At 47.9% G+C, this 12,901-nt stretch overlaps 1 long non-coding RNA gene and 1 other non-coding gene across 6 annotated transcripts; one reads left to right on the top strand and one right to left on the bottom strand.

Annotated features, from left to right (window-relative positions):
- The first annotated feature begins 3,929 nt into the window (after window positions 1-3,929).
- On the top strand, window positions 3,930-4,062 carry LOC111757981 (small nucleolar RNA SNORA2/SNORA34 family). Its single transcript, XR_002792234.1, has one exon. It is a non-coding gene; the product is annotated as a small nucleolar RNA SNORA2/SNORA34 family (small nucleolar RNA).
- Window positions 4,063-5,908: 1,846 nt separating this feature from the next.
- Window positions 5,909-12,606, bottom strand: LOC134473690 (uncharacterized). Of its 5 annotated transcripts, XR_010044079.1 has the most exons (5): window positions 12,267-12,606; window positions 11,009-11,766; window positions 8,927-9,552; window positions 8,120-8,277; window positions 5,909-7,033 (listed from the first exon to the last, which is right to left on the bottom strand). It is a non-coding gene; the product is annotated as an uncharacterized LOC134473690 (long non-coding RNA). The 5 variants fall into 5 exon arrangements; XR_010044076.1 differs by having other exon boundaries at window positions 8,120-10,230; XR_010044075.1 differs by having other exon boundaries at window positions 8,120-9,552.
- Between the last annotated feature and the right edge of the window lie 295 nt (window positions 12,607-12,901).

Here is a 12,901-nt window from a genome sequence, read left to right as displayed (position 1 = left end):
GCATGCAAGTGGCTCCCCTGGATTCCAATGGACCACATGGAAGCTACTGGGGTCACCCTCCTCCTGGGGCCTGAAAAGGAAGCCTAGAAATGGGAAGCAAGTGGGAGAGGGTAGAAAGATGCAAACTGGGCTCCTCCCCAAGACCAGCTCCCAACTTGAGTTGGGGGACAAAGTGGAACAGCAGCCTTGAGCTGACTGTGAGATCCAGGTTGTGATGTAGCCTGCATAGACCTCCCACTACCTGATGGTGAATTAGGGCTGCAGGTCATAGTCCAGTTATGCTCACTGAAGAGGATCAGAAAGTTGAGCCTGAGTCTCTGCCGTAGAATAAGGAAGAGAAATGCCACAGAGACCAGGAAAATAAGATCTGGAAGAAAATAAACCCACTGGATTTGTTGGGTCAGAAAACCCACTTCACTGGTGGGGGACACTCACCAGGGAGCAAAGACCTCAAGCAACTGCTGCCAAGGAGGGTGACCCATGGACTTCCCCACATCCCACAAGAGACTCAGGTCATAGACCAAAGGGCCTAAGGGTGAAAAGCAGTTCTTGGAAGAATAAGCAATGGAAAAAACTTAGATATTTCAGAGTTTTGTGCTCCTCAAAAGCTTAACTCTGCACAGCAAAATACTATTCATTGCATTATTTATGTTTATCAATATACATTTCTTATATTTTTTTCATACACTTAGAGTATGATTTAAAATAGTTTATCAGTATATAGCATGGGGGAGGGATAAGGAAGAAAGCTTTGGAAATACTGAGTTAGAGAGATTCACCACTTCCCACCCCAGACCAGAGCTGACGCTTGGCTCACGGTTTTCTGGCTCCCAGCTGAACTGCTCTCTGAATTTGCTTGCATAGCTCATCCTTTGATGACCTTGGTCTCTAGCAGTCCTTTTCATAAAGACCCAGAAAAGAAACTTTCCTTCGGCTTTCTCTGAGCAGTGCTTCTCTGGAACACACGGCTTATCTTTTCTGATTCACCTCCCATGAGACTCACCATGCACCCCTCAAGTTAGATTCCCCCTTTCCTTGCTTGGGACAGGGGAGCGGAGGCTGCATCTTGTACCAGCAACAGAACTCGACAAGATGCAGATTTAGGACTTCGTCTTTGCTTTTATTTTTTTAACTCAGTGCAGAAGCAAAACATATTCCTTCAGATTTTATTGCATCCTAACTTTACTTCAAGATCGCTGTGAAAGGCAATTCTGGGACCCGATATGCTTGCTCAGTGTGTGTTATCTAAAGTGCCAAGGAACACACATCCCACGTCTTCATCCAGGTCATTGAAAACAGTACTGAGCAGAGCAAGGCTAAGACAGGTTCTTGTGGAACACCACTGGAGCCCTCCTTCCACATAGTGACACATTTATCACCTTCCTTTTTTATATAGTTGAGTCAGCCATTTATTCATACCCTTGCGACTACCATCCATCTACTGGAAGAGCCAATGGATTTGGTCAAACGCCCACCTGGAAGCCAAGTAGCCTCTATCTATTCATTTCTCAGGCCTGTTACTCCTACTGTCCCTCCCCAGTGGGAAGTTGACTGGCACTGGATGCCAGGAAGAGACTTGAAATTGCCCCTCCAAAACCAAGAAGCCTGGACCACTTGTGCCACCTGTAAAATGGACACAGCACCCAGGGCTCCAGGTTTGCTTCCAGACCAAGGTCTAAGTTGGCTTCCTCTGGCATGTGGAGCCTGCTTCACGTGACTGGCCCCTGTCACAAAGAATGCTAAAAGGCTCCATTCTGTGGATTCTACCTTGCGGCGGAATCTCCCACACATCAAGAACTCAAGCAAGAATTAGAGCAGTAAATACTTAGAAAGTTCTAAGCAATCAGGCAAGATGTCAACTGTTCCTAGAGTCGCCATGGTAGAGCATGGCTGCTCCACCAAGTCCAGCTCCATCTTTTTCTCAGGGCCTACGCCAGCCCCCGGGAGAGGGAAGCCACATTGTCCAGTGTGGGTCAGGTGCTTCGACAGCTGGTTTTGCTGGTTTGGCCAGGGCTATGGGGTCATATGGTACTGCCCATCCTCCCATGTCCTCAGAGCCTTTGCCAGTCCTGCTGTGCTGCTACCTGAGTCGACCAGCACCTGAGCCTCCCTGGCATGCGACCGTGCTGACTTGTGTCCCCAAGGTATCCCAGCCCCTCCTCTTTGAGACAGCTCTGAAGGGAGGCATGCACTGTCAGTAGCGATGTCCCTGAGAAACTCAGCCAAAATTACTTCTGTGGAAATTTGCTGCAAAGTGCTTCCTTCTCTTCCCTGTGCCATGTACCCTGGGAACACTTCTGACACTGTCCCATAGATCCTCGGGGTCTGCTTCTGGACAAACCAATGTAGGACAGACAAACATGGCTGCTGGAGGCCCATGGTGGTCAACCTGGTGTCGCTTGAACAGGGGTCTTGAGAGGAACCCCAACCTCCCAAAAGCTCATCTTCTTCCTATGTGCAATCCTTTCCAGACAATCTGGCTCTGAAAATGAATACAAATCCCCCAGTATCTGCCCTACTCCAGAAACAGAGCCAGGACTCAGAACCAGCTTTGCCCAAGGTACACACACCTTCCCATAACCTTGCTGGGAGAATAACCCAGCCCAGCACTCTGTGACTCCCACAATTCACTCCCCTCTCCCTTCTGAATGTCAAGAGCTCATACGGCCATCTCTTGTCTTAGAGCACAAATCCCTTCCTCTATAATTTATCAAAGATTAATGACGGTAGCTCTGAAATCACATGTCAAGTCTCTCCAAGGCTGCAGGACGTAATTCATCAGGCCCAGGGCCCCAGGTTCATTATAGCTGCTGTCTCTGACTTTACGTCCTCCTCCCCTGTCCTTGAGTCCCCTCTTTGCTATGTTTGTTCTGCCCCTTCCACCTGGAAGACCAGTTTCCTCGTTGGAGGAGAAGGGGGTAAAATAGTAATTAGTTAACAATGCCCTGGCTTTGTCTTCAGTGAATATTAAATCATTTTTCCAAGGAGTGCTTGTCCTTAATCTTTTCATGCTGAACAAAGATAAATAGGACTCCTTGTGGAGTTCACACCCCTTAGGTAACGGGAGGTCACACACCTGCCTACTTGGTTCCTAGCCCTGGGACCATGCCGCTGGAGTCAGCCCTTACCCTGTATCAGTTAGGGGGCACTAGGGGCCACTGTGTGCAACCTTAATCTCCATGGTTACTTTTGAATCCTAAGCCAATTATGTTGAGACACATTTACTGATAGCTGTCACCCCTGTGTCCCATTGTCTCACTCCATAACTGCCGGAATAAAGACTTCTTAGTTGTAACTCCTGGCCCTACTCTTCCAGTTCTCTTTGATTTTATTCCTGAAAGCCTGTTCATGCCTTTGCCCCTTCGTTACCTTGGTGAGGTCCTGACACCCTATCCTTGGAAGCATCCCCCTGGCAGGGTCAGCCCACAGGCAGTGGTCTTGGGGGTCACCTGTATTCTGAAACCACCCCCCAGCCTAGGAGGTTCCCTGATTCTCTGGCATTCACCTCTTAAACCACCCTCATTTCCTCCTCTATTTTTTCTTTGACCTTTCTGCTTTTCTTTTTTAATCTAACCATGAGAGCTCTACTTAAGTTTCTTTAGCTAAATTTCCCTTTGTCTCTCAGTTGAATCAATGCTATTTTCAAAAAATAGCAATGCCAGGAGGAGCAAGTCAGAATCTAATGAAAAGCATTAGGTAGGGCTGGGTTTAGCTCAGTGGCATAAGCGCCTGCCTTGCAAGTGTGTGGTTGTGAGTTCAATCCCCGGTACCAAAAAAGAAATGAAAAGCGTTAGCTGCAGGGGTGTGGATAGGAATGTAGTGGAAGGGTTAAAGGTAGAAGTGACTTGCAACTCTAAGTGCACCTTTTATGAAGTCTTGATCTCCAATTATTTAAATGTTTTTATATACAGTATTCAAAATTAAATTAAATGGCCCTGAATCAAGGTCAATAGTCTTCTAAAGATGTTGGTTTCAAGCAGGAGCCTGAAGTAGTATCATTCTATGGTCTGTTGACCATTTTAGGACTTTAGAAATGATGGTCAATTCATTAAAGAAACAATTCGCCTTCCACACCCCTGTGAGCCCACCAATGCGAGCCCACCATACACCCCGCTGTGCCTGCTGTCTTGGACCTTAAGGAGAAGAGGCTGTGCCCCAGTCTCATGAGCTCACAGTCTCAGGCCCAATGAAAAGGAAGCCGTGCTCCACCATGGGCCTGGAAGAGAAGAATCCATGCCCCCAGAGTTCCACCACCATCAGAGAAACATCATCGAGCTGCCACCCCACACCTCTCACCACCCAGGAACCCCAGATTGGAGGAGCCCAGGTGTCCAGCCCGTGCCTCTGCACACAGGATCAGCAGGCAATGCAGGAAACACCAGGGACTCAGCAGCCAGCTGATTCAGAGAAACACAAGAAAATGTCAAGGAAGGAGCAGGGTGCAATCACAGATCCCCAGCCCACCCAGAACAGGTGCGGATGACATAAACACACGAGAAATTACAAGTCACACACCTGAAATTTCTGAAATGATAACAACTGGTGGAAAGAGACAACTTTGTGCTTATATTGTTTGATTAATTTTGCATGCCTGTGTCTCACCCAGAACAAGTCCGGGAGACACAGACATAGAGTGAATTAGAAGCCACACAGCTGAAATTTCTGAGGTGACGGCAACTTTAGTAAAGAAACAGCTTAGTGCTTGTGCTATTTGATTGATTTTGCATATCTGTGTCTGGCAGTCTGAGCATCCATTTAGAGGATATCAATGTGCATTCCAGTAACCATGGTTGATTTCCTACACTCTTGTTTTTGAAATCCAATATTGTTCCTGTTGTTTTTGTTTTGTTTTACTATTGTGTTTTACATTCTTTAAAAAACAAAAATAAAACTAAATCAGCAAGGATGCAAAGAGCAAGATCTAAGGTTGAATTTTAACAAAAATAAATGAGCCTAACTATATCAAGTCACATAGAAAAAGCCATAAATCAAGCAAATTCGGGCAGATTTCCTTGATTATCCATTCTTACTGGCATATATAGTCCAGGGGGAAAAAAACTACAAAGAAGCCTCCCACCTGATTTAGTAGGTTTGTTATTTGTGATATCACTAGTATGATAATTCTGAAACAATTTGTGTACATTGTAGGATAAAGAAAAATAGTAAATACATTGACACTGGCAAAAATTAAGTTCTTACTGTGAGAGAAAGATACTGGAGAAATAAGAAGAAATCAGAGTGTTTGGTTTGATGTAGAAGTATCAAAGTGAATTCAAGTCTTTATTTTCTAGTACCATCCACTGATAAGGCACAGAAAGGATCATATCCCAACAGTCACAAGCAGCCCAAGACCCGATCTTAGCATTTTCAATACCTTTGTCTCTAAAATGAATAACTCCTCAGAAAAATGATTGATCCCATTCTGAAGCAGGCAAAGTCCAAGGTGAGCCTAGAATACCAGATTGTACTAAAAACCCAGAAAGTGCTCAAATTCTAGGGGTTACCTGTCAAAGCAATTCAGGAGCTGGCTGGAAGGGGACTCCGGTGGCCAAAATTGGGACAGTATAGCTTTAATACTTGTAATGAATGATGAGACATTAGTTACAAAACTCCTTAAACTGATGAGATTCAAGTAAGTAGGGAAGTTTTCACAAAAGAACACCTGCTAATGAGATGGAAGAATGATAGGATTAGAAAATTGCCATTTTGCAACGTAACAATTTACTTAGCTAAGGCTCATCACTGGATCCTGTTATATTGCATAAAAGATTGGTAGAGTAGCCACACAATCAAGATGCAATCCCTCAGATCACTTACCAATTAAAATGGGACTGTTCACTAGGTAGCGAGGGTGGACACCACTGATATTATTTTCCTGGCAGTGTGACAAAATACTCAACACTCACAGTTTAAAGGAAGAGGGGTTTATTCAGGCTCACAGTTTTCAGCGTTCAGTCTGTGGTTGGTCCCACGACAGAAACAGCATGGTGGCAGGGTGTGCTGCACACTCCCAGCTCAACCCGCGGCAGCCAGGAAGTAGAGAAAGAGAAACTGAGGAGAACACACACCCTCCCGGGTCACTTCCCGTCTTCATCACTGGCTTTGTTACTGACACAAAATACACAACTTAAAGGAGAGGTTGGTTTCGGTTCAGAGTTGAACTCCAAAGAAGAAACAGCGTGGCAGGGGGTCCTGGTGCAGGAAAAGCCTTCGCCAGAAACCCAGTGGTACCGCTGCTCACTGAAGAGGCCTGGAGGAGGCTGAAGAGGCAGGAGCGACCTGCAAAGGAGCCTGAGAAGTGGATGTGGGCTAGCAGGGACGTCAGAGAATGCATGGTCCCAGAGCTCAGACCTAAGCAGATCCCAGAGCAATGGAAGGGAGTGTGAGAGAGCAAGAGAGAACCACTTCCCCTTGGTCACCGTTGCTCCCTTTGGGGCGGTGTCCCAGCTGCTGTGAGAAGCCTCAGGTCATGTCCCTGTTTCTCGCATCTCTGGATCCCCCGGATATAATGCTTCTGGATCCAAATCCGCTGAGGCAGACTCTGCTATGACATCTGTTTTAGCGCCTGAAGCGGCAGCTATGAAGTTGACCATTTCCCGGGACCGTCTCACTCCCTGTCCTCAGCTCCGGCTCCGCACACTGTGCCCTGAGGTCTTGCACTCAGGAAGCGTCAGCACATGTGCCCAGCAGGGCCTCCAGCGACCTCACACCTATCTCTCTGGGTCACCAAAGGGAGGGGGAAGAAATAAATGCTCAGAAGAAGGGGAAGGATGTGGCTGAAATGGAAGAAGAAACTGAAACCATTGGACAAAATGACAGCAACCACAACAGCCATTTATTGAGCTCTTGTTCTGGGCCAGGGTCATGCCTAGGCTGTTTTCTCTCTCCCCTCACCCCTGAGGGTGCACTCCACACTCAGCCATCCCAAGGGAGCATTATGCACCTTCCCCTCAATGCACGACCCTCCTGCATGTGGGCCCATGGTCAGTAGGTTCCAGGCCAGTCTTTCAATCCTCCATGCCAAGCGTTGTCACTGAAGGGAGTGGAGAAGGAGAGAATAGTTGGTTAGAGACAAAGCCACCACCTCCCATGTCTTCTTGGAAGGTGCCTAGCTGGCCTGGCTGGTCCCTCTGTATACCCAGCTTCACTTTGGGGACCTGGGCAGCAATCACAGAACTCTCCTCCCCCTCGGCCCATATCCTCAGAGTAACAGAGTCTTCCTGCCCCATCAGCAACCTCTCAGCCAACCTTCTCATGGTAACAGTTTCTCATGCAGTGCAGTTGAAGAGGATGGAAGATACACACAACAAAGCTGGGCATGATGAGGGACACTGTAATCCCAATATTCTGGGAGGCTGAGACGGGAGAATCTCAAGTTATAGCCCAGCCAGGGCAACTTAGAAACTTCATGAGATCCTGTATCAAATTTTTTTTAAAAGAAGGGCAGGAGAAATAGCTCAGCAAGAAGGCCTTGGATATAATGACAAAAGAAAAAGAAGATGATACATACACAAAATGTGCACACACATGCACATAGACATATGTACACGAATATAAACTTGCATACCCAAACACACATGCACACACTCAAAAATCCCACTGCCTCCCCTTGCTGGAAATTCTAGCACACTAAGGTCCACGGGGAAGCCATGTAGCTGTGGTTTTTACTCATGTATGTGTACCCACGGCACTGCTAGGAAGCCGAGACTTAAAAGCTAGAAAATGGGAACCAAAGAGATCAGTCGTGCAGTGGAAGGAAGAGGAAAAGAGACAAACTGAGCCCCGCCATGGAAAAGGCACCCAGGGTGATGGGGAAGTGGAGAGCAGAGGGTCTTAGAGGAGGTGGCAACCAAGCGTGGAACAGGGAAGGAGTCTCAGACGCTTGGGTGTGGGATTGAGAATGTGAAACCAGACCTTTGGGACTGAAGCCCCAGAGTGCCATTGCCTATTTCTGTAGTCTTGGGAAACTTACTCAAGCCTTGTATTTCTGTTTTTGCACCTTAGAACGGGGTGATGGCAGCCCACATGTAGCAGGGTCGTCCTGGGGTTTCAGTGAGGTAACCCATGCACAGTGCTTAGCACAGCACTGAAGAAATGCACAAGGAATGTTCAATCTCACCATTAATATTTAACCGAAGCCTGGGGCCTGCCTCCACCACCAGCTCCTCCAGCTGTAAAATCCCTTTGCAGTCTGCCAAGACGCAGACAGACTCCCATCTCTCATCCGGGAAAGCGTCTTCCTCTCCCTGGCAGGGCAGTGAAACATCTGGGAACTTTCTGGGAAGAGAAAAGGTTGGAGTGCAAGAAATCCCGGAACCCTGTGCCGCCTTGGAAGGAGAGGGCTGCGTCCCCAGAGCGCCTCCTGCAGACCTCGACCTTGGCGCCTGTTCCAAGAGGGCATAACCCGGAGGAGCGCTGTAAACTGGTGCAAACCCCACAGAGAGCAAAGCGCTAGTAACTTTCATAATTCCAAATGTACACGCGCACTCCCTTTGACCCATAAATTTGGCTTCTAAGGGCTTTTGTACAAATGTGCTTACAGGGGTGCAGAACAATGTAAATGCAAGGATCATCAGTGCAGGAGTGTTGGGGCAGGGCTCAGGAAATATCTGAATGTACATACTCATTTGTCAGTAAATGATAATCCCTCCTCATAATAGAGTCTTAGCCAACTAAACATAGGAAGAAACGCCTATAAACGTTATAGGAAGATCTCCCAAGGCCCACCGTTAAGTGGAAAAGCAAAAACATGGAAAATGTGAGCAAAAGAAAAACGCATTTCATGCAAGGATAACTCTGGGAGGAAACTCAAGAAACGATAATAGCATCTCTTAGGAAGATAGCGAGCGGGTCAGAGGAAAGATGGTCACAGACTTGGCTTTCACACATTTTGAGAATAAGAGGATTTGGCTGGAAGGCACTGCACCTGCAGTCAGACAGACATGTTCGGCACCCAGATGTGCCCGTTTCACCACGCTGGGCAGGCCAGGTCCACTTCCGTAAGCCTTGGTTTCCTCTTAGGTAGAACAAGGGTGAACATGCACCATCCGTGAGCGGGCACGGACACCGGGCTCTCCAAGCACAAGGTGGGGACACTGCAGCAAAGGGAGCGCGTGGTGAGCAGAGAGGGGTCTGAGTTCGCTGCCTCCTGTGTGCCCGGGAGGGCCCTGGAGGCCGAGGTTCCAGGCTGACTGGGGAGAGAAGAGCAGAGGCGTGAGAGCAGTCTGTCCAGCAGCAGGAGCAGCAGGGCAGGCGCTGGGTGTCCGGGTGCTCAGCAGTCTGCCAAGCTCCACCATCACGGTGCCGTGGCCTCTGGTCTCCGTCACCAGGGCACCCTGTGCTGTGAGCAAGATGGACGTCCCGCACCATTGCACAGGTGAGAACCTGTCCAGGGAGTCAGGTCCCGGGAATGCAAGGACAGCGCACTGCCAGGAGGAGACGGAGCTGATGCGGGCTGGTCGTCATCACATGGAGCCCCAGCTTCTGCACCCACAAAGTCGAGGTCAGGACAGCTGCTTTCCAGATGTTGTAGTGACAGGGGTATGGGAGGAGCTGGGGGTTTTGAGAGGAAGCAGATTATTATGGGTGGAGGGAGCGTGGACACTCAGACAGTGCCTTAACAGTTCAAATAAACACTCTTTGCCTTCAAGGGGCTCACAGTTGAGGGAGAGAGGTGGGGAAGGGAAGAGGAAGGAAGGGGAGGAGAGGAGAGGGGAGGGGAGGAGAAAGAGGCAGAGAGAGACTGAGATACAGAGGGAGAGAGAAGGAGACAGACAGAGATAGAGACAGAGACACAGAGGGAGAGCCAAAGAGACAAAGATACAGACGGAGATGGACAGAGAGATGTGGCAGAAGGAAGAAAGGAGGAGAGGGGAGGGGAGGGCCAGGGGATAAGGGGGAGGATGGGCAGAGGTGGAGAGAAAGAGGAGGAGGAGGAGAGGAGGCAGGGGACGAAAGGGTAGGCAGAAAAAAAGGAGAAAAGGTGAAAAGAGGGGAGGATGATATGGAGGAAGGAGGAGAGAGAGAAACAGGTGCCATAGAGCACGTCCTCCCTCTCCAACCGAGCTCCGCTTACAGAGAGCCCTGCCTCGCCTGAGTCTCTCCATGTGCTGCGGGCTCGTGTGCATGTAGTGCAAGCTGCTGCCACTGACCGTGACTAAAATGAGCAGGCGAGTGTCGGGCAGGAGCGGGTGGCACAGCAGGATGCAGAGCAGAGGACTCGTGAAGGTCCTGGGGACAAGACGGGCAGGTGGGAGGATGTGTGAGGAGAGCTGACGAGGGGGTGGCGGTGACTTTGGGGTAGTGGCAAGTGTCTTAAAGAGGGGTGAGGCGTAGGCCCCCATATGCCAGGTAGGTCGTATGCAGGTCCTCCCACCTCCTTTTCTTTCTCTTATGAACCAGGCCCACGGACTTTAGATTTCTAATGTCCTATTAATTGCTACAAAGCCAAATAAATCTAGAAGGGCTGATGGTGTATGTGAATCTATATGTATGATAAAATCCCATAAAGTCATGCATAAGACACGCCAAGAAAATGGGCACAGTGCTGGGCACGGTGGTGCAGACCTGTAACACCAGCATGCAGGAGGCTGAAGCAGGAGAATTGCTGTGAGTTTGAGGCCACCCTGGACTAGATCATGAGTTCAAGACCAGTTTGAATTACAGAGCAAGACCCTATCTCAAAAAACTGGGTACAGTTGTCCCGCAACATGTGCAGATCATTATTTTCAAGACCCTGACAGGTACACAAACCAGCAAAGGCTTTCCTGCTTATAAAATGCCATTATGTTTGCATCTAATCACCTAGGCATTTCCTCCCATATACTTAAACCATCTCTACGTTGCTTAGTGTACATAATACTATGTAAATGCTCTATAAACTGTTGTTATGTTTAATTGTTTAGGGACAAATGGCAAGAAATAAGTCTACCCAAGTTAAGAACAGATGCAATTTGTATTTGAACATTTTCAATCCTTGGTTGGTTAAATCATCAGATGTGGAACTCACAGGTATAGAAGCTTCGGAGATGGCCTCTGGTCTCCTTAATTATGTTGTGCTGGTGTCTGCTTTCTAGTTTTGATAATGCACAGTAGTCAGATGCCATCTTTGGGGGAAACCAAGTGACAGGTCTGCAGGACCTCTCTGGACCCATTTTTTTCAATTTCTCATAAGTTTATAATTTGTTCAAAGCAGAAAGCTAGGAAAACCATATGTGGAAACAGCCAGAAATTATAGGGCCAGAGTGGAGTTGTAGGAACTCTTCACAGGACCAGGTGAGTGGAGAGCAGGATGTTAATACCGACGGTCCCCAACAAATGACAGCTCACCAAGGATGACGTAAGGGTGATGCGCACTACGTAGAAACCGTGCTTCTTTTCCTCGGCCAGCAATAGGCAGTGAGATCCTCCCTCACATGCCTGGGCAGGAGCACCAGGGCTCCCGCTGCAGCATCCCAGGGGGAGCAAACCAAGATTACAGCAAACTTTGTCCTTCAATATTCCATCATGTCAATAAAACTTCCTATCTGAGTCTTGAACTTCTGGTGAGAAGACAAAAGCAATTATCCTTGAGCTACAATAATATAATTGCCCAGCATGAAGGTTGGGTATTTGCTAGAGCGATACCCATAATTTAAAGGAGAGGTTTATTTTGGCTCATGATTCAGAGGAGTCGGTTCATGGTCGCCATTCTCCAAGAGAAAAACAATATGGCAGAAGTGGGTGGCAGAGGAAATCTGCTCAACCTGTGGAAACCAGGAAGCAAAGCTGTGGACAAGAATACATCTTTTCAGGTCACACACTGGGAGAGCCACAACCAACCAGACTGCATTACCTGCCAGCACCCTCAGCCATGAACTCATTTGTGGATTAATTAATCCACTGATGATTATGGCACCTCTAAGATCCAACCACCTTCCAAAAGCCGTACCCGTGAATATATGAGACTTTCAGGGGGACATGTCATATCTAAACCATAAGAGGTGACAAACTAGAAATAGCCACTGAATGAGAGTTAAGACTTTTGAAATTGATAAATTCAACCATCTTCAAGAAAAAGAAGAAGATCAGTGAGACAGTGAAATTACCAGGATCGGTTAAATCCACTGCCTTCATGAAGGAGCTAGGCTAACCTGATATGGAAAATTTACTCCTCATGTGGACAGAACACCAGATAGAGAAGCGCAATCCACTCAATCTACCAACAATCCAGACTAGGCAAGAAATCTTTTCCATACAATAAAGCACATATCAAGAAGCCTGCATACCCGTGAATGTTTCCAGGTAGTCCTAGATGGTTGCTAAGCTCCAAAAAGCATCACAGTTCTAGTGTGAAGGTCAGTGGTGAGGCGGCAAGCGCTGGTCCTGAAGATGCCAAGGCTTTTAAGGAAGAGCTGCCTAGGACAACTGCGGATGAGAAGTATTTGCTAGAGCAAATATTTGGTGCCGATGAAACAGGCTTGCTGTGGGAGTGTGTACCAGCTCATGCGTCCATCCATCAGGAGTCTGAGGCAACGCCAAGTCTGAAGGCCCTCAAGGACAGCACGACAGTGCTTTGGGGTAGAAATGTTGCAGAGTTTTAAGGAAAGTGTTTCCTGTCCTACCACTCTGAGAACCCTGCAGCACTGGAGGTTTCGAGCGCTTCCTGTTTATCATCCCCATAATGAGAAGCTTCGGTGACACCGGTGTTGTTTGAAGACTGGTTTTTGAGCAGCGTGGTTGTGCAGACTAGAGAATGTTGGCAAAATAACATGCCACTCATGATTCTTCTGATCTCAGACCCGCTCCCAGCATTGACGTGTACCAGCGACACATGTCCTGATGTAAGGTTATATATTTTCTGAGAAACACAACCTCCATCATTCAACTAGTGCACCCAGACTCAATAGCTGTGTTTCATGCA

The sequence above is a fragment of the Cavia porcellus genome, unplaced genomic scaffold, assembly GCF_034190915.1.
Source record: "Cavia porcellus strain 051 isolate PalLab524CR breed Dunkin Hartley unplaced genomic scaffold, mCavPor4.1 scaffold_28, whole genome shotgun sequence".
Lineage (NCBI taxonomy): Eukaryota > Metazoa > Chordata > Mammalia > Rodentia > Caviidae > Cavia > Cavia porcellus.
Note: the sequence above shows the minus strand (reverse complement) of the source record. Positions and strands in the feature narration are given on the sequence as shown.